Genomic DNA, 24,883 nt, shown 5'->3' with positions numbered 1-24,883 from the left:
TTACCACCCTTCCCCTACTAGCGTCATTTTTATTAGTACTTAGTAGAAATTTCTATGCCAAACAACACGTCTTGAATGTATTCCGAGTGGCTCTAGAATACGCTTACTACAATGCCCGTTGGAAAAAAATTCTTCAACGAAAAATCCCTCGGCCCGAACCCCCCAGAATGAGGAATCATCAACAACACCGTACCCAAAAAGTAAAATTGCTTCAGAATGAAATCACAGTTTCTGGAAACGAACTTGTGTAGGATTGGTGGACAAAAGTTGGATGTCTAAAAAGAATAGACGGTTCGCTCGCAATTACTGCCCTTCGATACTTGGCTCTAACGTTCTCACTACTTGGCAACCGTCGAGCGATTAAGTTTCGTTAATAAGTTTCGATATCGGCTCAGCAATCGACATGGTCAATGTAATTTTAAAATGAAAAGGTTTGATTAAACGTAGTCGTGAATGATAGTACTCAATCTAAATTAAGAAAGACTAACGGGTGTTAAATAAAAAATGAGAATATTTTCAATCACATATAAAATGATTTTTTCAATGATTTCAGTATTTTTTATTAATAACATAATGTATTTTCTACAAAAAAAATGTCAGTGAATGTTTGAGTAAGGGACGTGGTCTGCTGTTCGACGCAACTTTGTCGCGATGCTCTCACAAGAACGTTGTACGGCACTTACGTCCATTTTCCGGATACAATTCCGGATTCTTGTAGTCAGTTGCTTCGTGTCCTTGGCCCTCCAATTGTTTTTATACACTAGGGCACTGAGTGAGCCAAAGAAATTCTCTATTGGGCGGCACTGGGGCAAGTTTGTTGGGTTACGATCTTTCGGCACGAACGGTATCTTTTTCTCCTCAAGATACGCCAGCGTCTTCTTGGCGTAATGGGAGACGCCTTGTCCGGCCAGAAGACGTACTTCCCATCCGCGTGATGCTCGTTCAGGAACGGCAGCAGGATTTTATCGAGGCACTCTTCTCGATAGATTTGTTGGTTGATTGCCAGACAGCTCGGCTTAAACCAAGGCTTTGAAATGTCCCGGTCGGAAATGGCGATGTACAACATAACCTTTTTTTCAAACTTGTGCTTGAACTTGTATTTCACTTCAGGCGGTGTGGATGACTTGTCGTTGGAGTAGTGATTATCATTTCCTGGAATATGCGTTTTGCACAGCGGAAAATAGCTTTCGTCGTCCAGAATGAAAGACGTCCCGCGGTATTTTTTGGTCATCCACCGACACTGTGATTTAACCGTCTCAATCTGCTCCTCCGTGTACTCCGGCGACCTCGTCTTCTTCCTGCAGACGATTCCTTCCATCTTGAGGGTCCGATTGAACAAAACAACATTGAGGTACATGACGTCTTTTACGCCGCAGTATCGCTTGGTACTGCTGATCATAAAAGCATTTACAATGCAATGATTGATCAGTTTCTTAAGGACGAAATTCCTTACAATGTTCGTCTGAATGGATTCGCATCGGACGGTGCGACGTATATTCTACCCCAGATCAACAGATTGTGTCGTTTGTTCTAGACTGAAAAACCTGAGTTCACGATGCTACATGAAGAGCTGAAAGATTTTTTTTTATCATCCTCACTAATATCTGCGAGGAATCTCACGTTGTTTCAATGTCCAATGTCATTAAATATGAAGATCATTTGAAAAGCGACAAAAATTTTGGATTGGAATAGCAGCCGAAGAAATTATCAGAAGAAAGGACAACGAAAGGCAAATCATTTCAAAGGATATTTGTCGCAGTTTTTTCGTGGAGCTGATCAAACAAATGAGTAAAAGATTCGATTTTAATGATTCGACGCTCAAGTCTGTGGTAATGTTTAATCCCGGAAGCTTTCCCAATTTGACAAGCATTAACGTTGTGTCAGGAGCGTTTCCAGGATTCTTGAATGGAAATGTACAAGATGTGGAGAACTAATTCCGTACCCTAAAGAGAAAATTACTCCGTAAAAGAATTGACGGTTAGCTCGCCTATTCGGCCCTTCGATTCCTTTTTTGTAACGTTCTCACTGTGCCTCATTCCTTGGCAACTCTCGAGCGATTTTTTTCTGAATATAATCAAAACAAAAATAAGCTTTGAAATCGATTCAGCAACGATACGATAAATGCTATTTTGAGATTAAAGGATTTGGTCAAACATCGTGGCGGCAGCTCGAAAATTTTAATAAATGATAGTATGCAATCTAGATTTAGAAAAAAAACTATGTATAAGCATCATCAAACACACGAATGACTTGTGAATGTGAATGTAGTATTTGTAGTAAATAAATGAGTATTTTTTCATGCTAATAAATTATTTTTTTCTCTACAACAAATATTTTCGTTGGTACAGATTTTTGGAAAAAAAAGTACTGATGAGAAAGATTTTTGACCCCTCTGGTACAGATTTACATGTGGCAACAAGAAGTGTATTTTCGGAACAGAAAATTAGAAACTTTTTTGCTTTTGTTTGGTACATGTAAGCCAAGCGGCAGGAATTGTGTAATTATGTTTATAGTCCCAATACTGTAACAGTGGGTCCCGAGATCGAGAGCTAGCGTCACACATATTATGAAGGGGGCTTCGGGTACGAGTATATGCTGCACTACGTGAATACATTTTTTCTAAAAATCGTCAGTTATATAAGTGAATCAAATTAATACATTTATTTTGACACATTTACGTGCCCAAAAACACTGGAATTATAACGAAATAGAAGAGCACAATAAAGAAACAATGAAAAATATGGATCAACGCATGAATAGGGTACATAAAATTGCTGTGGAGCCTATTACTTAGGACAGTTTTTGACGTAGAACTACGTCTTTCAGGAAGGGTGCCAAATCAGAAAACAGGTCACATTTTTATGAAATAAAGTTAACGTTAATAACTATTTTCACTGTGAACGAATTCTCATGATTTGCATACCAATCGAATCGGAAATTCTTTAAGATTTGTTTGATATGCTATAGGGTAAATGATGTTGGTTTGTCCGATTTGGGGTGTTTTTACGCTACTAGTTGCATTTATCATTGCTTGAGTTTATTGTCATCATATTGGTCCATTCATAATTTAGGCTTTCTTCCGAATAATAACTTTTCTTGGGCATTTTAAAAGTGTTACCCTCAACACACTCTACACAGAAAAACTTTATCTATGCTATCCGTGAAGGATACAATAAACGAACTGCAGCGCGCCAAGCGGTTGCCATAGAAATCATGTATATAAATAAATAACACCATTAAATAACATCATTAAATTAGACAACTCATGATCAGAATTGATTTCATCAAAATGCGTTAATTCAATGGTTTAGCTATGTAAATCTGATACAAATGGTATGCAGTATGCAAGCATGATGTTTACAATATAAGTGTTATAATTCCAGAAAAGGTCTGAACACGTGCGAAATAACCATCTGGTGATCGATTGAAAGTTGGCTCGAATGAGAGGCGCATCGACACAAATAGAAGGTGTATTTTATAATTCTTCAAAACATGTGATTCCGTAAAAATATACTATAAAACTACTGTAAATCATGAAAAAGACAATTTTATTTATATGTTTTGAAACATTCGAATACCTTAATTGACCCAGGAGCGCTGAATTAGAGCACTCAAAAAAGTGGACAAATCAAAATCATTTACCTTACATTACAACTCTCTAATCTCTAAATGGTTCGAATTCATGAAAACTGGAAAAACTTCCTTTTTTCTTATACACTTGTTCTGCCGATTTGTGTGCTAACCCTATCCGTATTTCGAATGCTTATAACTCGAACATTTCTTAACAGATCGGAAAGATGTTTGCATCAATTGATAAGAAAAAATTCCTACGCTCCTTACACAATTATTAAATTAATATTTTTCATGAGATGAACAATTGAATCACTGTAAAATGTTAAGCGTTATTTAAACGCCGAGGCAGTTTTGATTGGCCCGATTTACGGTTTCCCCAACACAGACTTTTAAATCGATGTACATGTGGAAATCCACTCTGCGAATATACGTGCAAGTTGGGGGTATTTTTGTTCCCACCGAGCTGTGTTTCTCTAACACGGACTTCTAAATCAATGTGCCTGAGAGGATCCGCTTTGCAAATACATGTAAGTCGGGGGTATTTTTTTTAGTTTACTAGAGGTAATTATTACTAGAGGTAAATGAACTTTCGCGGTTCGAGAACTACGTAAACATGAGATGTGCAATATTTTCAGAGGGAAATGTAAAATACAATGATCGTTTGACAATTCTTCCGTTCACATATTTTGGTAGTCCTAGGCTTCATATCAAACGTAAAAGGACGTAAAAATTTCGACGAATTCTAAAATAATATTCGAAGTGGTAAACAAGTGGATTGCATGATATGATTGCGTAGTTCTACGTCGAAAATATGCGGTCGTGTCCTAGATACAACTCCTTACAATTTAAAAAAAAAACTTTTTGGTCTGAATTTTCAAATGCTTTGATAATTAAAAATTCCGAGGCAGGCAGGTTCTACAACAAAGTAATTATATCTGTGAAGTGGTGCACGAAAGTAGAATAAAACGATGAATATTCTCATCATTCTAGCATAATTAATATTGGAATGTATTTTTTTTAAATAATTCTGTGAAAAATAAAAAATCTGTTATCTACACTATAAATTCTTAATTTCAAAACAAAAGTTGAAAAATCTGAAGTTAAACCTATTGTTATAAAAACCGTGGCGAAGCTTCGATTTTGAAATTTTGAGAATTTCGGGAGTAATTTCGAAATCAAGTGACCAGAACTTATTTGCTCCCATCTTTCTCAAATTATTCGAAACGGTTAAAAATTGAAACATAGTATTCGTTCATTCATTGTGCTGCTTACCCTTCTACCGTGATTATTATTATTCTGGAAAAAGTGGGTCACTGTTGACTAGTGAGTCATGAAGAATAATGCAGAAAGTCGAAGAAGAACAATCGAAACAAACATATATCAGCGTCATCATGGCAAAAAAAAAGTATTTCATACGAATGCAACAGGCCTCTTCAATTATTCTTCAAAATCAATTAATCATCAGATTAGAAACGTAACTTAGTAGCATAGCGGGGCTGCCAGAGAGAGAGAGAGGGAGATGTAGTAAAAACACATCGTTTTTCTCATTATTCTCCGACCAAGCTAAACATCTCCTGACAGGCCAACAAGTGCGCTGTCATTGCTATCGCGTCCTTTCCGGCCTCTTGCTGCCCCTCTCTGCGTGCAGTTGACTTTGCTACGAAACCGCACCATCTGCAAGACGGAGCAACAAATGCGGAGAGGTACAAACATTCCACAAAACCATTCCTGAGCGTTCAACCTCGCGGAAAATAGCCAAGACGAAGGACAAAAAATAAATAAAAACCGCTAGCGAAATAACACAACCGAGTCAAACAGATTGTGAACACAAAGAAAATTTGTTCTAGTCAAGCTTTTACGGATCGCGCGGTTACAACTTTTTTGCCTCCAAGTCTCTCTCTCTCTCTTTTCTGCTGTGGCTCTGAAACCGATAAACGGTTCACATCACGTCTGGCTTGATTGCTTCTGGCTTTTCCGACTCCGGCTAGAAGTTACAGAGGCAAATTTGGTATCTAGAAAATCGAGACCGAAACTGCACTTTAACTGCAGTTGAGCAAACTGTGAAATAGGTTTTCGTGGGCACTTTTCTTTCAGATTTTAGAACCCCATTGTATCACGCAAAGTATCATGTTCATAATGACACACAAAATGGATCGCTTTTCTCGTCTTATTATTATCCGCGAAACGACTAACTTCGGGCGATTGTCGATTTTTCCTTGGATTTTCGTCTCGATTTCATTCCCCCCGACCCAAAACGCCACAAACCGGATCCTCAACGGGCAATTTTCTCATCACGACAATCCAGCCACTTCGCAGTGGCTCGGTTCTTGAGCTCGTTCTTCATAATTTCCGTCCTCGTGCCGAGACTTCCTCGGTTATTGAAGCAGTCGCAGTTTTAATGCCCATTACTATCATCAGGCAGCATATCGTGCGTTGAGGGAAGAAGGTCCAGCAAGGGGAGCCTCGCAGCCTCATGAAAACGAGCTGATGAAAAGCGAGCTGCACTCGCTATTGATTTTTCTCCGGCAAGCTCTTATGTTATGGAAGTGGATAGCCTGGCGCTAATACTTGTCGAAGACGTCCTCGGCTATTAATGTTTGCTTTGGGTCAGACACGTTCTGCCCATTTCCAGTGCAACCAACGATGCGTCCGAGGGATCGGGATACGATGGTACCCATAGGCAACAGGCCTCTCTCTTCCTGGTTTACTTTGGACTCGCGCTGAATTGCACCAGATTACGCCGCAGCTCTCATCCACTGCCTCGAAGGGTTTTGCAGTAATGGACAGAGAGCATTAGAAAAAACAGGAAGTGGGTTATATCTATGGTATAACCGCAAAGGTGACGTAAGACTATCGTTGATTTAGAGGTCATTTGTATGAAGTTGAATCTGAATTCATTCTGAATGAATGAATATTTGGAGGACTTCGAAAACGAGAGCGTTACGTTGGAGGCACAAGGTTTTAGGCATCCAATATTGGATACGGAAATATCCTACTGATGGGGAAGAATAATCTTCAGAAGCTATCCTGTTGATTGCGATTGGTTGAAAAATCACAAAACCTAATGTATTAGGTCACAGTTTTACATGGATAGAAAACATTAAAATAAACTCTTTCATATGAATGTAATTTTAAATTCCCAGAGGAACTGGCAGATTATTTTCAGTAACGATTAGATATTTCCACATTTTCCTCGATACTGGAAGCCCACCAGTGGTTAATGCTAATTCGATAACCATCTGCTAATAGCACTTGATTGAAACATATTTGGTCACAGTGTTACATGGATAGAAAACATTCAAATAAACTCTTTCACATGAATGTATTTTTAAATTCCTAGAGGAACTGGCAGATTATTTTCCGGATCTTTCTCGATCCAAACGGAAAGAATTCCGTGCGTGTATGTGTGTGTTTGTGTAGCGGCTGCTTCGAGATCTTCCCGGGGAACCGTTTGTAGCATCACTCTCCTCCTGATGGATTCCCTTCTGGCCTAAGGTGCACAAACAGGCTCTTGGTGACACCGTTCATCCGCGCTTTCATGATAAATGAAGAGCTTCACCACAACAGCGACAACATGCTCCAATCGCTGTTCAATTAGAACTGAGTGGATTTCCGAGCGGCGCTCGCTTATATACCGATTGGTGATTTCAATAGCCTATTTTGAAAGCAAATTTAAGACTATTGAAACAAGTTTTTGGATCAGAAAGTAACAAGTATAGAACGCGTAGACATTTTATCTTTCGAATGAAGTGTTTATCATACCATTTCGTTCAGTTGTTTAGGAGCTATTAACATTCAAAATCTCGGTCTCCGGCGTAACGCTTTCGTTTTCGAAACTTTGATTTTACACCCCGGTATAGAAATGAAAGACGTAGTCCTACGTCAAAAGGGCAATTTGAATTGCTGAAGTGATACAATCTCTTGATCTTCGGAGCGCGTTTTAATTGTATAATGTGAAGTTGTCAGGTCACTGATGTATTGTTTCTATATTTTTTGACTTCATTCCATTGACTAATCAATAAACTGTTAATAGTGATTAATAGTGAATTTCTTGACCAGGATCAATTGCATTCAAATTAAGAATGCTATCAGTAACACCTATCGCATAAATCCAGTTCCTCTCCGAGCCAAACGAGCAGTCATTAGCAATTTCTAGCTGGTAAACGCGGTCGACTTTATTGATTAATCAATCATAATGCAATTAGTGTCGAGCTTCTTGTTTTACGCCAGACGGCAGCAGGTCTTGTTGGGTTCCCGGTTGATTACTGCGATAGTTCCGTGGGTATGCGCCAGTACCGCTAATTGACAGGTTATATGATGGTAACAATCGGATGGATGTTATTTACTTGTTTCGAGTTTAGCGTTGCTGATAGTGGCGCACTTTGCGCAACCACCAAGCAAATAACAGGTTTCGGATGTAATTTCATAGAACATCACTTCCAACGGGTAGTCATTCACACCCCTGCACGCGATAATGGCCTTAATATCGGAGTATTCATTAAACAGTCGGCAAACGAAATTGAAACAGGTGTTATCCTAGCTGCCAGTCCAAGGTTTGATGACTCTCATCCGGGGCCCAATTTCGACACCCCATTTGAAAGGTAGACAAATTGCATGTTGAAGTAGTTGAAAGGCGCCCTCATTTTTCTTATTCTAGTTTCCATTTATTTCATCGCATCCTTACGATCTACGCAATACAAGTTTTTTTTATATACTGCCTCGTCATTATGACAGGATAGAGCAATTATCTTCCCACTGAAGAGGCCTAGTCTCACATTTCCCTTTTGATGGATTGATTGTATCGGCGCTCCTTGCTTCCTCCTACTCTCTGCTGCGGGTGATCCTCATCGCTCGCTCGCTAGCTGATGGTGGTGGCGATCGTTCGCAAGGATACACGACTGTGAACATACATATATATTCGTGGAAGGCCGGACGCAGCATGCAGCATGCGGACGACGGAGCGAAATCAAAACAAATATTAAATATGAAGAGATCGGACCAAACAGGGTCCTCCGCGGCGGGCGGTGCCTCCTTTGAGTGCTATGTTAATTGGGATAGGCTCGAGGGGATGAAACTGCATGATTATAAGTTCGTAATGCGTTCGTTGTTTGAACGTCGGCCGGAGGGACGCCATGATTACGGCGGTGATTTTCTACTTTCGAGCGCATTCCTGGAAGAGTCGTTCTCGTGGCAAAAAAAAACTCTTTATCCGTTAGGTATTCAATTCTTTTTTTTGTGTTCCGAAATGACGAAGCGAATGTTACGAAAATAATTGTTTCCGACTGTTCCATATTGCATAGTTCAAAAGCATGCGTTCACGAGGCTGTAAATTTATCTGCACCATTGGTGTGAAATATACGTAACGTAAACGTAAAATACGTAGAATTGATGTCTTGAAAACTAATAACGAGAACTTTCCAAACCTGCTGATAGAAAAATCAAGAAACATTTTATTCCATTCTTTATTGATCGGAATTGCTTACTTGTAATAATTGAAGTTGTTTTTTCTTTTTCTTCGTATTTTAAATTGAATGCATCTTACGCTTATAGCTTCTTTTAAAATTTCTATTCATGGTATACATATAATGTCTGTGTTGAGTCAGGGCCAGTGCTTGGAAATATCTGTATCACATCAATCTTTTCAGCTGAATTTCCGACCACATTCGATCATTATACCATTGCATTCGGGATACAGAAAATGAACCAACGCCGAACCTCACAATCACAGCAAGTCCCTCACAGTTGATTCATCCAGTTTTGTTCATTCTCTTTTTTGTTCTGTTCTGCGTTCACGGAATGTGAGCAATAAAAATATCCCTAGTTTTGTCATTCATTGATATTAATATACCAGTTCATTCACTATCAGCATCGTTCTCGGACACTGACGAAACGGAGAAATTCGTTGACAAAGATAATGAAGTACATAATGCTTATAAGAAATTAAATTGTTCAAGTTTGCAAGGTTTCCGTCTCAGTCAAAATGCTTTCATTTTACATAGTGAATATGAAATTCCAATTCCACTTGTCAGAAATGCTTCAAAAGACTCCAATTCCGAAGTAAAAAAATACCGTGTTGACTACAATTTCAAACATTTGATTTTCGACTCAAATTCCGAACACACGAACATAAAATGGTGGTGTCCAATACACGACCGCTATGGGAATATTTCGAACTTCCTTTTGCAAACGGATCAAACTGTGCTATGGGATAAGCGGATGAAATTACCAACATCCAGCTTTGGCTGACATGGCTGCATTCGCTACTCGGTTCGATTCTGCAGAATGCCTCCTCGCCGTCCAAGCCTATGCAATCCTTAGCTGTGAGTGTGCATGCAGATCTTGCTCTTTTGTTGGCATTTCCGCTCGGGCCACCGATTTGCGTTGCCCTTGTCGGAGTAACTCCAAAAGTAACTGAATAAGCAAGGCACAGACTAAATGAGAAAATCACATACATATCGAGATATTGAAAATGAACAGTCACAACATTCCTGAAAATCCAATGGCAATGAGTAAATGAATTCTCATGACTCGAGCTTTAAGGAAAGCTCAGATAGCACAGAATGAATATGAATGAACACAGTTGTAAATTTGTTTGCCGTCGAATGAGTGACAGCAGCATCGACAAGCAAAATAAACGCGTTACACTGATAAAAATATATTTTCAATATTACTTAACAAGCAAGTCGCAAAACTTAAAATTTCGAGTTATTGATAATATTATGTTAAGAATTTTGTAAGTTACATACCATATTTATTAGATTAGGAAATTATTTTTGGAACTCTTCGTTACACCTATCATCGGATTCTGATATGTCTCATGCACTACAGTGTATTTTGAGAATATTTACTATATATAATATATGACTCTATATCATGTGCAGACAGAGTAAACCATTTATCAATCTGTTGAATATTGAATTTAAACAATTATCAATACCAACAAAACATTTTTTAAGCTACCATCTAATTTGTTGAAATGTGCGTTTGTATAGAAGGTACACATGTTGATTATATTTAAAAAAGGACTTGGGCTGAACGGATCAGTAAATAGTGCTGGTATTCAGTATGAGTGATCGCCAAATGTAATATTAGGTTGGGGAAAAAGTAATCCATTATTTTTGGCATTATATTTGGTGAAATTCAAAACTATTTTTAATGTGCTTCGGATTGTCCGATTTGGGTCAAATATACAGCGTTTTGTTGGAAAATTTGTTGCCATTAGGGATTGCATCACCGTGCCGAAATTCCAACAACCGGTTATTCGGTAATGAAAATTACGGTAAATTACCGATAAAAAAATACTTTAAAATAAACAATTTTCTTGATGAAACGGCTTTTATTGAAAATGATTACAAGAAAACATTTTGCAAATTTTCACCGCTTAGTTTGTTGGTAAAAGTTGGTTAAGGACACAAATAATGTTAATTTTGTCGTCTCCTAATCCAGATCGGATATCATTAACGAAATTTCCAAAAGAATAAAACGCACGTTCAGATGATGCAGTACGAAGAGCATCGAATACCATTTCCATGTATTTGCCTTTGACGCCCTCTGCTCAATAGGCTCTGCAACGTCCAGAGGATTTTTTCCTTCCTGTTGTCTAACTACTGAATCAATACCATAATCGATTTCAAATGTCTGCTTGCTCATTGCAGACTTTTGATAGAAGACACCGAAGTCCTCATTAATTGTGTCCCGACCACGAGCAGAATGATTATGACAAATCTGCATATACGACACGTTTTTCTGCAGTCCTTTCAGTCAGGACTTCAGGCAGCTGTTCCGTAATTTCTGATGGTTGCTCCGATAGCTGTCCTAGCATGAATAACAATCCAACGTCAACTTCATTAAGGGAGCAGTTATTTCAACATAGCAGTTCAACAGCGACCGGAACTGGTTCGAGGGCACCAATCCTTTATCGCTGTTAGTTCTTCATCGCTGAAGCTTATCCTGTGCTTCGTTTTCAGATCGGGCAGCGGTTTTTGAACTGAAGTTCGGAGATCATAGAATCGCCGTAACATTGCCAGTTGTGTTTTTTCGATCTTATTTTGAATCTCGAGTAGCAAAGGGCAAATATTTTTTATGGCGTAAACATGAAAATTATCGAAATTACCGTTTATTGATTGTAAAACTATCGGTAATTCGGTAATGAAAAATGATCCGGTATTACCGGTAAAACCGGTTAACAATCCATTCTAAAGCTAGCTTCATAATGTCTCTATCATAGAGGTCTTGGCCCTTATTAGTGATTACAAATTTTTACAATCTTCTCTTGATCTCAATTTTTTACCACTCATGGTGGAAGCATTAAAACATCCCAATCAAGCTCTCGGAATTGTGTGGCCTTGCGTTGTCCTGATGGAACACAACACCTCTTCTGTTGACCAATTCTGAACGTTTCTGGTCAATCGCTAGCTTTAAACGGTCCAGTTGTTGACAGTAGAGATCATAATTTAGTGTGTACTAAAAAAATTGAAATAAATTACAAAAAAAAAAAACTAAAAAAAATATGAAAATAAAGTATCGGCAACATAAATATCAATTTCGCATTTATAAAACAAAAAGTGTAAAATGTACCGAATTTTCGTTGATACGTTGCCAAAACAACTGAACGCTATGCGTATCCTCGAAATGACCGATTCGTAACTTTCGATTTAATGAGTTTGTGGGTGTGGAGTGTGTATATGTGCGGATGTGCTCCATTAACTCTATAAGATTCAAAAAAAGCTCACTGTTTCCCTTATAAACACAATCAAGAAACCTGGGTCTTTACTATTATAACATTGGTTTCACGGGAAATGTACGCTTAAATGGGTATACATAATTATAATACACAAAAATAAGCTATAATATAGCTATAATAAGCTATAACTATGATTGTCCAATAGTAAATTGTTTCATTAATCTAGATAGTGGCCGTCTCCCGTCACCGTCACTTCATGTTTTGATACAGGTTTGATACAGAGGACAAAAAGAAAAAAAAACAGATTAAATATTGTTCAAAGTTCATTAACTCGCATGAGTTGAAACAGATAGTCAGGAGCTATGATTGTATATGACCACGGTCATATACAGCCATCTCGATAGAGTTGGGCCACCCGCACACAGATCAACTGAAACTCAAACCCAGCTTGACGAAAGTTCACTACATGTGAAATCGAATGGCAGTCCGGGTGACCATGATAAAATCTCTGTTTTTGATCTGAAAAAAAATTATCTTGGTTTTTTCGCAGAAAATCTGTATCGATATCTGTATTAAATTTTTAAGTACAATTTTGAAGCATATTCTTAGCATTGGAAACATTGATTGACGTAGTCATTGTTGACACGCATATACACTGCAGTGAAAATGTAACGCTTCATTGAGGTGTAATGGAAGGCTACATAGTTATCAGGACATGTTTGTTTACATTGCGCTGCGTAAATGCCTTAAATACTGTGATAAAGTAACACATTTCTGGTACTCACAAAAATATAATCGTTCTAATGAATTAAAAGGTAATTCAAAAACTGAAAAAACTGACAACGCTTGGAAGAAAGGATATAAAGTTTCTATGATATAGTGAGAGCCATCTTGTTGCAAACAAATTCTGTAACATAATGGATTGACAGTTTCAATATTTCCTGAATTGAGTTAAACTTACCTTGAATACTTTATTCTAACACATTCCTGGCTACACAATAATACATTGGTTGTAGAGAACAATTCAAAAACTGGAGTGTGGTGTGTGAACAGTAAATATAAATGGGTAGACCGCATTGCGATGAATGCCGTGCGGTGTACACAAATATATTGTGGTAAAATTAGAAACTCTATTTTCAACGTTATTTAAACTATTGTAAATTTATCATTATATCACAATATACTGTTAGGGGATGTCAAAATGTTTTTGTTCGAATATTTTTTGTACTTTCAATATGTTCCCGTAAACATAAACCTACGTTAAAACGTATCCGTGCTTCTTTGAGATATTTGCAGTGATTAGCACAAGAAGTTTAAAAACATGGTTTTACACGAAAGTATGAGTTTCTGTTCATTCTGCTTCTATGAGCCTTCTGAAACTCCATTTCACTGTTCTTTAGTAAGGAAAAGATAGACAGTCTTATTTATTTATTACAACGCTAACCGATGACGCGTATTCTTGCACATTTTCGCTTTTGATCGAACATGATAAATCAGGACATAACGCTTCATATGAGTGTGATGACTCAATCACTGATTCTGATTCAAAGCTATATAAGTAAAATCAGTGAGATGGGAAAAATATTATTGCTATCAAGTCATAACTAATATAGGAACGTTATTTTAAAAAATCTGTATATTATGTATGAAACTCAAAATATCTGTAATCTGTATCTAAAGATTCTTAATTTCATAAAGTCTCAAAAATCTCTGTGAATACAGATTATTCTCTAGATATGACAACCCTGATGACAGCACGCAGACGGGGCAATCTGTTGACAAGTTTGACTCAACATTTTGGATGCAATCTAGCATAACGAGTTGCCACTCCATGAAAAGTCAATAAATGAGGCTTCGAAACAATATAAGAAACAAAAAAAAATGCTAAAATTGGATATTATAACTTCAGGTTTGATCGTTGCAAAGAAGAAAGTTATGTTCTATTATAAATGAAGTCGTATTCAACCGAACAAGTAAAATTCAAAATAAGAAAATAACGTTTATATATATATATATATATATATATATATATATATATATATATATATATATATATATATATATATATATATATATATATATATATATATATATATATATATATATATATATATATATATATATATATATATATATATATATATATATATATATATATATATATATATATATATATATATATATATATAGGAGTTTTTGGGGTCGGGGAACGTTCTTATGATAGTTTGAGGCCCCTCCCCCTCTCTAAGGGGTGGCTGCCATACAAATGAAACACAAATTTCTCCATTACTCGAGAATTAATCAAGCAAACGAAATAAAATTTTGCATGTGTAGGTTTTAGGGTGCAATAAGTGTTTCTATGGTGGTTATATACCCCACCCCCCTTCCTTAGGGAAGGGTCGTGCAGCTGTACGAATGAAACACAAATTTCTGCATTACTCGAGAATTAATCAAGCAAATAAAATAAAATTTAGCATGAGGAGGTTTTAGGGTGTGACAAATGTTCTATGGTCGTTATGTACTCCTCCCCCTTCCTGCCATACAAATGAAACATGAATTTCTGCATTACTCGGAAATTTATCAAGCAAATAAAAACAAATTAGGCATATGCAGGTTTTAGGGTGCAATAAATGTTTCTATGGTGGTTAGACACTCCACCACCTCTCTAAGAGGGAGCTGCTATACATACGAAACACAAATTTATGCATAACTCGAAAACTAATCCATCAAATGGAGCCAAATTTTACATGTTTTTGTTTTTGAATATGACAATTGATTTTTTTTTTAATATGATAAAACGCACTTCTATATCTTCTTCTGTCTATATAAATAAAAATGAATCACCGAATGTGTTGATAAAAGCAAAACTCGAGGAAGGAATTGTCCGATATAGGGCTTTCTTCATTCTATCATATTTTCTGTATCAAACATTTATTCCATGTAACGGATAAACATGTTATTTGCAAGTGGTTGAATGAAATTTTCTAGTAAAAGGTAATTTTAAAGGGTAGATTAGAAAAATAATCAATGAACAGTTCTGCGATTGGACCTTGGATGAAGTTTGCCGGGTCAGCTAGTGAAATATAAACAAGGATTATTTTTTTGTAAACTTTATTGAATACATACTGACCATGTGATGTTTTCATATGAAAATAATATTTATATTTCTCCTTCGCGTGATATTTTTCTCAACAGTTCCCAACGGTTCCAGTCCTGGTTTTCGACTACATGTATTGCAAACATAATTATTGTGGCGTTTTCCGAGTTTAACGACGATTTTTAAGGTAACGGAGAACAGGTCCGACTCGATTATCCGGAATATTGATTTTTTTGCACTCCGGATAATCGAATCCTCCGGATAATCGAGTCAAAAAAAAACGAATTTTGTCTCGGTAAACGTAATATAGTTAAGATTTGCACTTATTTATTAAACGGTTTTATCTAGGTTGACCCATTTGTATGTTTGTGACTTTGTATCTTTGTAACTTTGTAACTTTGTAACTTTGTAACGTTGTAACTTTGTAATTTTGTAACTTTGTAACATTGTTTGTAGCGCTGTACCACATTAATAGAAATTTAACCCCCTTCCTGTTGACCGTTTGATCCGAAATTTGAAACACATCTTTATCCCTGGTGTCATTATAAAACTGCGTATTGAATGATCTTGAAAATCCAAGATGACGGCCGCTACAAAATGACTGAATATGTACATATTTTCTCAAAATCCCATCAATATGGGTTTTCCCAAAACCCTATCAATATGGGTTTCGAATGAAAGGGCTTGACCAGTAGAACACAATGTAAATCAAAGATGGCGACCGCTTCAAAATGGCGGATTACAAATTTTCTCAGAACCCCATCAATATGTATATCAAATGAAAGGGATTGACTAGTAGAACACAGTTATTTATGAAAAATGTAAATCCAAAATGACGGCCGCTACAACATCGTGGGTAACAGATTTTCTCAGAACCCCATCAATATGTATATGTTCCTTGATGTGGTGGATGAGAGCAGACAAACGACCACAAAGTGTTAAAATTGAGTCGACATACCGTATAGCTGATACTTTCAATCAATATTTCATAATCGTAGGAATTTTTTAAAGTACCACACATTTCACCATCAACATTTCACTCAAAATATTGACAACAATAATGTATTTCATTTCACACAAGTTGAAGAATCAGACGTTCCACAAACCATCATCGATCTTAGACGTACTGTAGCAGTTGGAAAAGATGGTTTATAAAGGTATACACCTTTATGTTATGAAATGGGAGCAGTGCCGAAAATATTCACGTTCACGGCATTCAAATACGGCGAATTTCAGCCTGTCTTGTATTGACAACCTACTGTTCAAGCGAGAGTCGGTAAATATGGAACAACACTATCAATGAACACCAGTGCAATGAACATCAACATCAGCTTGCCATTAGGTTCATTTTTCATTTGCATATTCATTTTCGCCATGATATTCGTAACTTCGAAATTGAATATCATTGCGTGTTAGTGAAAATCAAAGCATAAAATTCAACGTCAACTAATTGAGAGTAAAGGATAGTCATTTATTATTCAAAGTTCTTGTTTTTGGCGACATTGGCAATGGAATGTATGGTATAACTCTAGCTATATTTTATGAATCTACTCCCGATTGGCCAGAAATGGCGAACACCCCAATTATATGGGCAATGGGGGACAATAACAGACGATTGAAAAACGAACATAATCTTGTTTTGATTTCCGGTTTAATGATACTGGCTATAAATGACTAGCAATCATATAAAACCCCTACGATATGGGTATTGGATGGAAGGGCTTAAACAGCGGAAGTCGAATATCGTATTCCGGTGGCTTCCGGTTCATTGAAAACCGCCCTAGGAGACCGAAAATGGAGTTAGATAAAGAAAGTATTAGAAACTAAGATCATGTTAGAGCGAAATGGCGATAGTAAAAGATCATGTAAAGCGGCAACGGAAACGGAAACGGGAACGTACCCTTCACGCTAAAGATCGCGAGTTCAATTCTCACTCCCGACATTCTTCCAAAAATGGAAGTGACAAGCCAGCCAAAAAGTGTTGAAAGTCATTATAATACAGAATAAAAAATAAAAAGAAACGGAAACGGAAACGGAACGCTCAACGCCGTGCAACGCTAGACGTCGCTTTACCGCTCAACACCGCACAACGGTCAACGCTCAACGAAAGCTAATACTGCCTTCTCCGGATTCCTTTGTTTCTAAATATGGAAATCAAACACGTTTTCAATAGAAATTCACTGCAAGCGATGAAGATCAACTTAACGTTCGTGATAATCACCTGAAATTATTGACAGTAAAGGAAATGCCTGAATGCAGGCTTTCCGAAATTCGTTCATGCTCTATTCGCTCAACATACCAGACAAAGTTCACGCGTCTCGACTCTTGTGTTATACTCATTATGACAGATATGGCGTTGAGTTTCGACAGAAGAGAATTCATCCGACACTGGGAAAAAGCTAATGTTTTCATTCGTGAACATGTGTGAATTTTGATAATTTGTGGCACTGAATGGGAGATATGAAAGGAAAGTTCCTCGGTCTTTCCATATTATTGGTGAGTTATTTGATTGCACCACACAGATCCCTCCTCCTTAACTTGGACAATGTTATATTTGATCCAAAATTAGAGCATTCGATTTGAAGATGATAGACATTGCTTAACGATGGCTATCAATTTCGTGTGCGGATCTAAGTTGGGCTCAAGTTGGACAGCTGAGTCAAATACAAGTTTAGGTTGAATTGAGGCATATTGGGTTCAGTTGTGCTAAGCAGGTTATCGATGATTCATACCAAGTCGAACTACAATTGTTGCGTCGAGTCAAGAGTACTCAATCGATATATCATATCTTATCTCATGGACATATGCATCAATTAACAACAATTTCATAGCTACGTAATATCTCCATCTATTAAAATTTCAAAAAAAATTTGGCAAATAACCAAAGTAAGTTTCTAAACTTTGAACGAATAGTACCGAGGTATTCGGTTCGATTATAAACGACAAACCATAGTGTTAATAAAACCGAAACAAATGAGTAAAAGTAACAATATTACCTGTTTCTCCATAAACCAGCGCTGTTTATGTGTTGTATTACTGCTCACACATAATCCAATACGACATCAGAGTCGCCCAGGGTAGCGCACACACTTGCCTCTGGATCGGATATCGATATGTCCACCTCTTCCTGCTACTCCCCACGAGCAAGCGACAAATATCGAGCGCTTGACACAAAAACACCACCAAATGATGTCCTATCCGGAGCGATACCGGATCTATGCACTTGGTTCTCTCTAGTGGGACCCCAATCGGGCTGAGAAAATAGAGGCATACGGGAAACCTTGCCAACAGCAGCCTCAGCAAGCAGTACCCACGGTTCGAAGTTATCCGATATGCTCGCGAACGGTTCGCGTCGTGAACAGGCAAATACCGCCGCGGCCTGTTCGGTTTGGCGAAAACTAGGCGCAGATAGATTCACACCACCCGATAGGGGCCTGCCAGCCTCTGGGAAACATCGATAGTAAAGTATTGAAATTAATTGTAATTAACACGATCAGGTTCTATCGATATACATAAAATGTATATTTTATTTAATTGTGGGCCCCCTTTGCTAACCCCAACCGTACCAAACGGGTGACACATGCATGTTGTTGTTTCGTTTATGGAGGTTCTCGATTCGCGCCCTCGCGTCCTCTCTGATTATCTGATTTCAAACCACTGAACAAGGTTCTGTCGTAGTTTATGTTCGCTGTTCAGGCTTTCAACTTATGTGGCTTTTGGTTTCACTGTGCACTTTTTTGCATATTCTATCCGATTCTGTGGCTGCTTCTGCTTCGATCTCAGGAATCGAAGCAGATTCTTGCTACGGACAAGTAAGTTATTAGTTTACGATAAAATATGTTGTCTTTCCCACAGTTTCTGGTTACCTCGGGAAAGCGGGAATGAATTGACAGCCAGCGCACATCTCGCCTTACAAAAAGCCCGTTTAGTTCTAGCTTCCGTCTCAATTGGCGCAAGCTGAATTGCTCAGAACAATTATCTCGTGGGGGTATGAACCATCGCAATGAGTGGAAACCCACCAAGTGCCTGTCCGTAGAAAGCAAACTTCCAGCTGTTCGTAATCAATCATTCGTGATTGGTAACAGTTATGATTGCTCACTGCGAAACATCATAAATATCTTCTCAAATACACTTAATCAACGCACACTTGAGCGGCCAATCCGAGCCAATATCCAAGTCTGGCGACTCCGACGGCCAAATATTTATCGTCTGCAAATATGCCGATAACTTCTCCGCCACTTATGTTTAGCGCCGCTGCCGCAAGCGGTCCGACGGCCAGCGGAATCTGTTTGTGGACGGCAAATAGTTGGTTGGCGACTCGTCGTTACCAACTAGCGAAAATGCCTAAAGTGATCCTAAGTGATTGCCTGTTTCGCCGGTGGCTTCCGAGCGCAAGACTGCCAAAACAACGTTGATGGTTTGCACTGTCGGCTAGATGGCAGCCAGTCCCGCAGAATGATAGGCTGACGCGAGGACGACGGAAATTTGTGCAAATTTTCGAAATTATTATTCTGAGCCAGCGGATTTTTGTTAGCATTCCGACGGACGAGTGGAAAATGACACCTTCTGTGAAGGATATATTGTTGATTACTGTGTGAATTGCGTTGATGATTTCAGTCAAATGGAAAACATTAGGTCGGAAAGTGAATTGATGCGGATGGTTCGCAATACCGACAAGCTCTAGTGATCCGATGGAGTGAATTTATAAAATGAGATGCAACTAAATTTAAGAACCCATGATCGGAACAACAGTTTTCACAAAATTAGTATACAAACACACCGTCTTTTCGTATCCCTCGAAAAACTTCAAGGCGGTGCTGAAGAAGTACCGAAAAAAACAAAAACATGAAAATGCCATAAACAATCCCACCGTTTCGGTATCCACTCCGAGATAATTTCCTACTCTGTCTTTAATGAAAAATATAAAATCTGATAAAGAAAAGGGCGAGAGCGGCGCATAGGACGCGAAATGCACCCAACGCAAACACACATTTTTCACGAAGCGCATTTGGAAGGGGAGCTCACTCGAAAAATGCATCCAAACGCTGAAACGAGAGCATATGTGTTGCCGTGGAGCCGCCAGCCACCAGTCGGATGGTCGGCTGAGGGAAAATTAACTTTTTCGGTATTTACTTTAGCGCTTTGGCGGAATTTGCACTCGAGCAAGTAATTAATACCGGACTTTTCCCTTGGGTAATTGAAGTCGGGACGGACCCCATCAAGAAGTACGTTTCGTTTCGCAGAAGGCAAACGGCTCAGGTCATTCCGCAGTGGCGAGCAGTGAAATGTGCTTTCAACGATTTTGGTTCTCCCGAGACACCGATGATGAATTGTTGTAAATTGTTCTGCGCCTTGCTTGGCCAAGCTGCTCTCGACAAGGCGGCGAGTAGTCTTCACTCGATAACGATTTGATTAACGATGATGCCTAATTGCTTCCTTTCCTGTGCTCGTATGCATCCGGGAATATTTGAATAAAGGAGAAAAAATATCATTGTAATCATTTGTTACATGTTTTTTTCCTTATTTTACCTACGTTTGGGTTTCGCTGAAAAATGACCGAAACATACTAAAATTCTAAAAAAAAAATATGCTCCCCACAAATGCTCGTTATCACTTTTACCGAACATCTCATATGGTATATTACCATGTGTAGTGTTGAAAAATAGCGTAACTGTAGACTGTGCATATCAAATTTTCATTTCGTTTCTTTTGGCGCTTTTTTATCACTAATATTCTTTTATTCACTTACTTCTTTTCGAGCAGTAAATTTGGACATTTTGAACATTTTGATCATAATAACTAACGGCAACTTCCGACTAAGGTTGTAACGATTCTGAGAGAGCTCAATCGATGATGAGATTATTGGACTGTTGTATCCTGCCGTTAGGAACACAATCCATCTTGATGAAACGATTTTCTAAACGGCGTATGAATCGATCCACTGATTAAGGGGGAAAATAGAAAAAATCGAATTTTTGTTTTTTGCATTTTTGGGAGCTTATGCCCTCAGAAATGTTGTCCTAAAAGGATTTTTTTTTTTATTTCGTTGGAAAGTTACAACCAAAAGTATGAAGTCACCTTAAGGAATATAGTGTTGCTGTACGAATTTCAAAACGTGTTTTTTTCGAAACCATGCTATTGCAACTGGTGGTATCGATAGCTCAGGATCTACTCGATCGATCTGGTTGATTTTTTTTATCAGCATATAAAAATAAATTATTTAAGGCCGTATTACATAGCCGTTTTTTGATATATCATTTTTTCGATTTTTTAAAAATCGCTATTTAGAGATTTTTCATGAAAAATGTCTAATTTTCAACAAAAATATCAGTCCTATTATCATATCCTTATATCAGTATCAAAGAATCGATCGTTGCCGCATCAAACTTTGAAAAATCAAATGTCTTTTTTATATAATTTTTTTCTATATTATGACGGCCATCTCTTTTTTATGAAACAGGGAATACAAATTTCATATATCTATTCAAACATCAGTGGCATTTTGTTTAGTTACTAAGTGTGAAGGCCACAAAATAACTTTAAAGTCCAGGGGAATTGCATTTTCCAGGGCATTCCTCTTACATCGTCATGGAATTATTTAATTAAATAAATTAATTGAAATTTATTATTAGAAATTCAACAACAGAACTCCGCTAGCAAAAATCCCGTGAAATCTGTCCGTTCCATACGTCTGGGATTTAGTCGAAACCGATTGTCAGTTCTAGAAAACAATGTTTCGACTGAAACTGATGTCATCACTGTCAGCCTAGTTAATGTGATGGTGTAAATATAATTTGTGACCACTTGATTTGTAATGACCGAACTTACAGAAATGTTTCTCCCAGTTTTACGGCTGGGATTGGGCGATATTTATAAAGAGATCGATCTTGACGAATCGATTCTCAAAACAGCGTACGGAACTTTGGAAAACTGACCGACCTCTCGATCCACCACAACCGCCCAGATATAATGGTTTACGACAAGAGCGACCGCAAAGTCACCATCATCGATGTCGCTATTCCACTGAACCAGAATCTGGAGGAGACCCACGGTCGCAAAATCTGCAAGTACCGACCATTGGCCGTGGAGCTCAAGGAACTGTGGGGGCTAAGGGAGGTCCCAAGAATTGTTCCAGTCGTTATCTCTGGAACTGGAACTATCCCGAAGACACTTCTGGAAGCGCTAAAGGTGTTGAACATCGAGAAGGAATTGGCCGGCATCCAAAAGTCGGTCATCCTTAGCACCTGCACGATTGTCCGACAATTCCTCGGACAGGACTAAAACAGCACGAGCATGCAGATACGTGCATTCCGCAGAGCCTAGTCCCCCTTTGGCGTTCAGAAGCCCATGGGCAGGTGAAAATTCTGGCTAGGTTCGCCTAGTTAAGAAGTGAGATATTATTCAATGTTTCTTTAATTTTTATTTTGTTTTAATTTTATTTTTATTGAAATACAAATCTTGGATTTGGCGCCAGTTCCATGAAACTACCTTTCGACTGGAACTGGTGTTACAATCCAGTTCAGTGATCGTATAAGGCGTCGTGCACAAAATAGGTAACGCTAAAAACCCGAATTTTGAACCTCCCCCCCCCCTACGTAACGCAGTTTCCTATCTCTAATCCACAGTATGTAACGCAACCTCGACCACCCCCCCCCCTCTTCTCGTGTTACGTAATTTGTGCACGAGGTGCAGTACGTTGCGCCCCTCAGTAGCTGCAGTTAACTGTGAAACTGTCAGCACTTGTACGGAAGTTAATCATAGAAGATCAGACTGACTTTGTCAACAAGCTAATCGAGGCGATTCAAATGTTGACAAACTTCAAACCTTTGTACACTGAAAAACAAATCTACAAAAAGTGTTTCTAAGATCGACAAAACCGGAAGAAAAAGATCGATCTTCGCGATTTTTTCGAGTACAAAGAATCGATCCGAAAAATCGGAAATCGGAATGGAAAAAATCGATCTTCTAAACATCGACCCAAGAACGCCCAATCCTAGTGTAGAGTACTGCTGGTGTATACGCGACCAGTGACAAGTTCTTCTGGATTGAGCCGTGAGCGAGCCAATACGTTAATCGATAAACTTCAATTTAACCCTTTGAGTGCGGAGCAAATTTTGGGAGCATATGGCAAAAATGCGGATGAGTTTGTGTACATTTAAAAAAATATCTATGATCGTAAATCACTACAAGAGATCAAACTAATGGTCGCAGTGGTACAATGCTCCTACAGAAGAAAAATGGTCGTAGATAATTTATTAACATTAACTTCTTTATTTACATTTTTTTTTGAATAATGAGAAAAATATATTTTCCCTAATGTAGTTCCGCGAGTTCTAGCAAGTGTGATTCGGGAACAAAGGAGGAACATCTATTGATCGCTGCACACAGACGAGCCAACCGGAAGAGGTCGCAGGTGGCCCACGAGGATGACCATAAAGAAGTCAATCAGTAAGCGATGGAGATCGATTCACGGTCGGAGTCCTGGTCTCTCTTCATCCATACAAGCTCTGTTTGAAAAAGCTCTGCTCTTCAAGAAATATTGGTTGTGTATTTAACAATTTATAAATACGATAAAACATGTAATATGTACACGATTGAATCCGGCTCTGTTACAGCTAAACTGCTAATGAGCCTAAATAAATAAACAAATGGGAAAAAAAGGTTAACACATGACTTATACAGTGGGAATATCAGAAACTTAGAGGAAAGTTGTTCTAATCAGACCGGTCTTTCTGAAACGACCACCTCTTGGATCTCAAGAATGACGCAACCTACCGAAATGTTGGTAGTGTCAAATGAAAAGTGTCACAATGTTGAAAATTTGTTGGTATGGTGTCCTTTTTCCTGCTTCCTTCATTTTAGCTTTTGGCGCCATTTTGTGTTTTCAATTACAAAACAAGATAGTTTTTCGACTTAAACGAAAAATTAGTAAACTTTTTTTTTAGGTGTCGAAAAATTACAAAACTAGGTAAATTCGATTGCTAATAGTCTGCCCATTGAAACAAGCTATATAAATTGAATTTATCTGTTGTCTGCAGTACGCGGAATGACGATAATGGAAACCAGTCAGGTTGGTCCTAAGCCGACCCTTTGTTTTTGCTGTGTGTGTTGGCGTTTGTGATCGCGTGTTGATCGTAGATCGTTGACCTTTGAGCGTTGTGCGTTGAGCGTTTAGCGTTTAGCGTTTAGCATGTAGCGTTAGCGTTGTGCGAGTTGAGTTGAATTTGTATTTGTTCCCGCTCCCGTTCCCGTTCTTGTTCCCGTTCTTGTTCCCAAATGTTCTGTCAGTCCATTCGATGTTTACACTAACGAAATCGATCTTTATTCAAAAGTGGAAGTTTATCTTCAGGGGAAAAAACCCACTCCTATATCTTCTATCCACACTCGATAAAAAATATAGAGGAACAGAGTGCGAAGTTGGAAATTTTAAGTGATTTTTGACATGCTGTAACTTCATTTAAAATCAACGCACATTGATAGGATATGATGTATATTGAAGCAAATTTCAGGTATTAGAATATTTTACCAAC

Source organism: Toxorhynchites rutilus, chromosome 2 (assembly GCF_029784135.1).
Source record: "Toxorhynchites rutilus septentrionalis strain SRP chromosome 2, ASM2978413v1, whole genome shotgun sequence".
NCBI classification, from domain to species: Eukaryota; Metazoa; Arthropoda; class Insecta; order Diptera; family Culicidae; genus Toxorhynchites; species Toxorhynchites rutilus.
The sequence above is the reverse complement of the archived record's forward strand: the minus strand, read 5'-3'. Positions refer to the sequence as shown.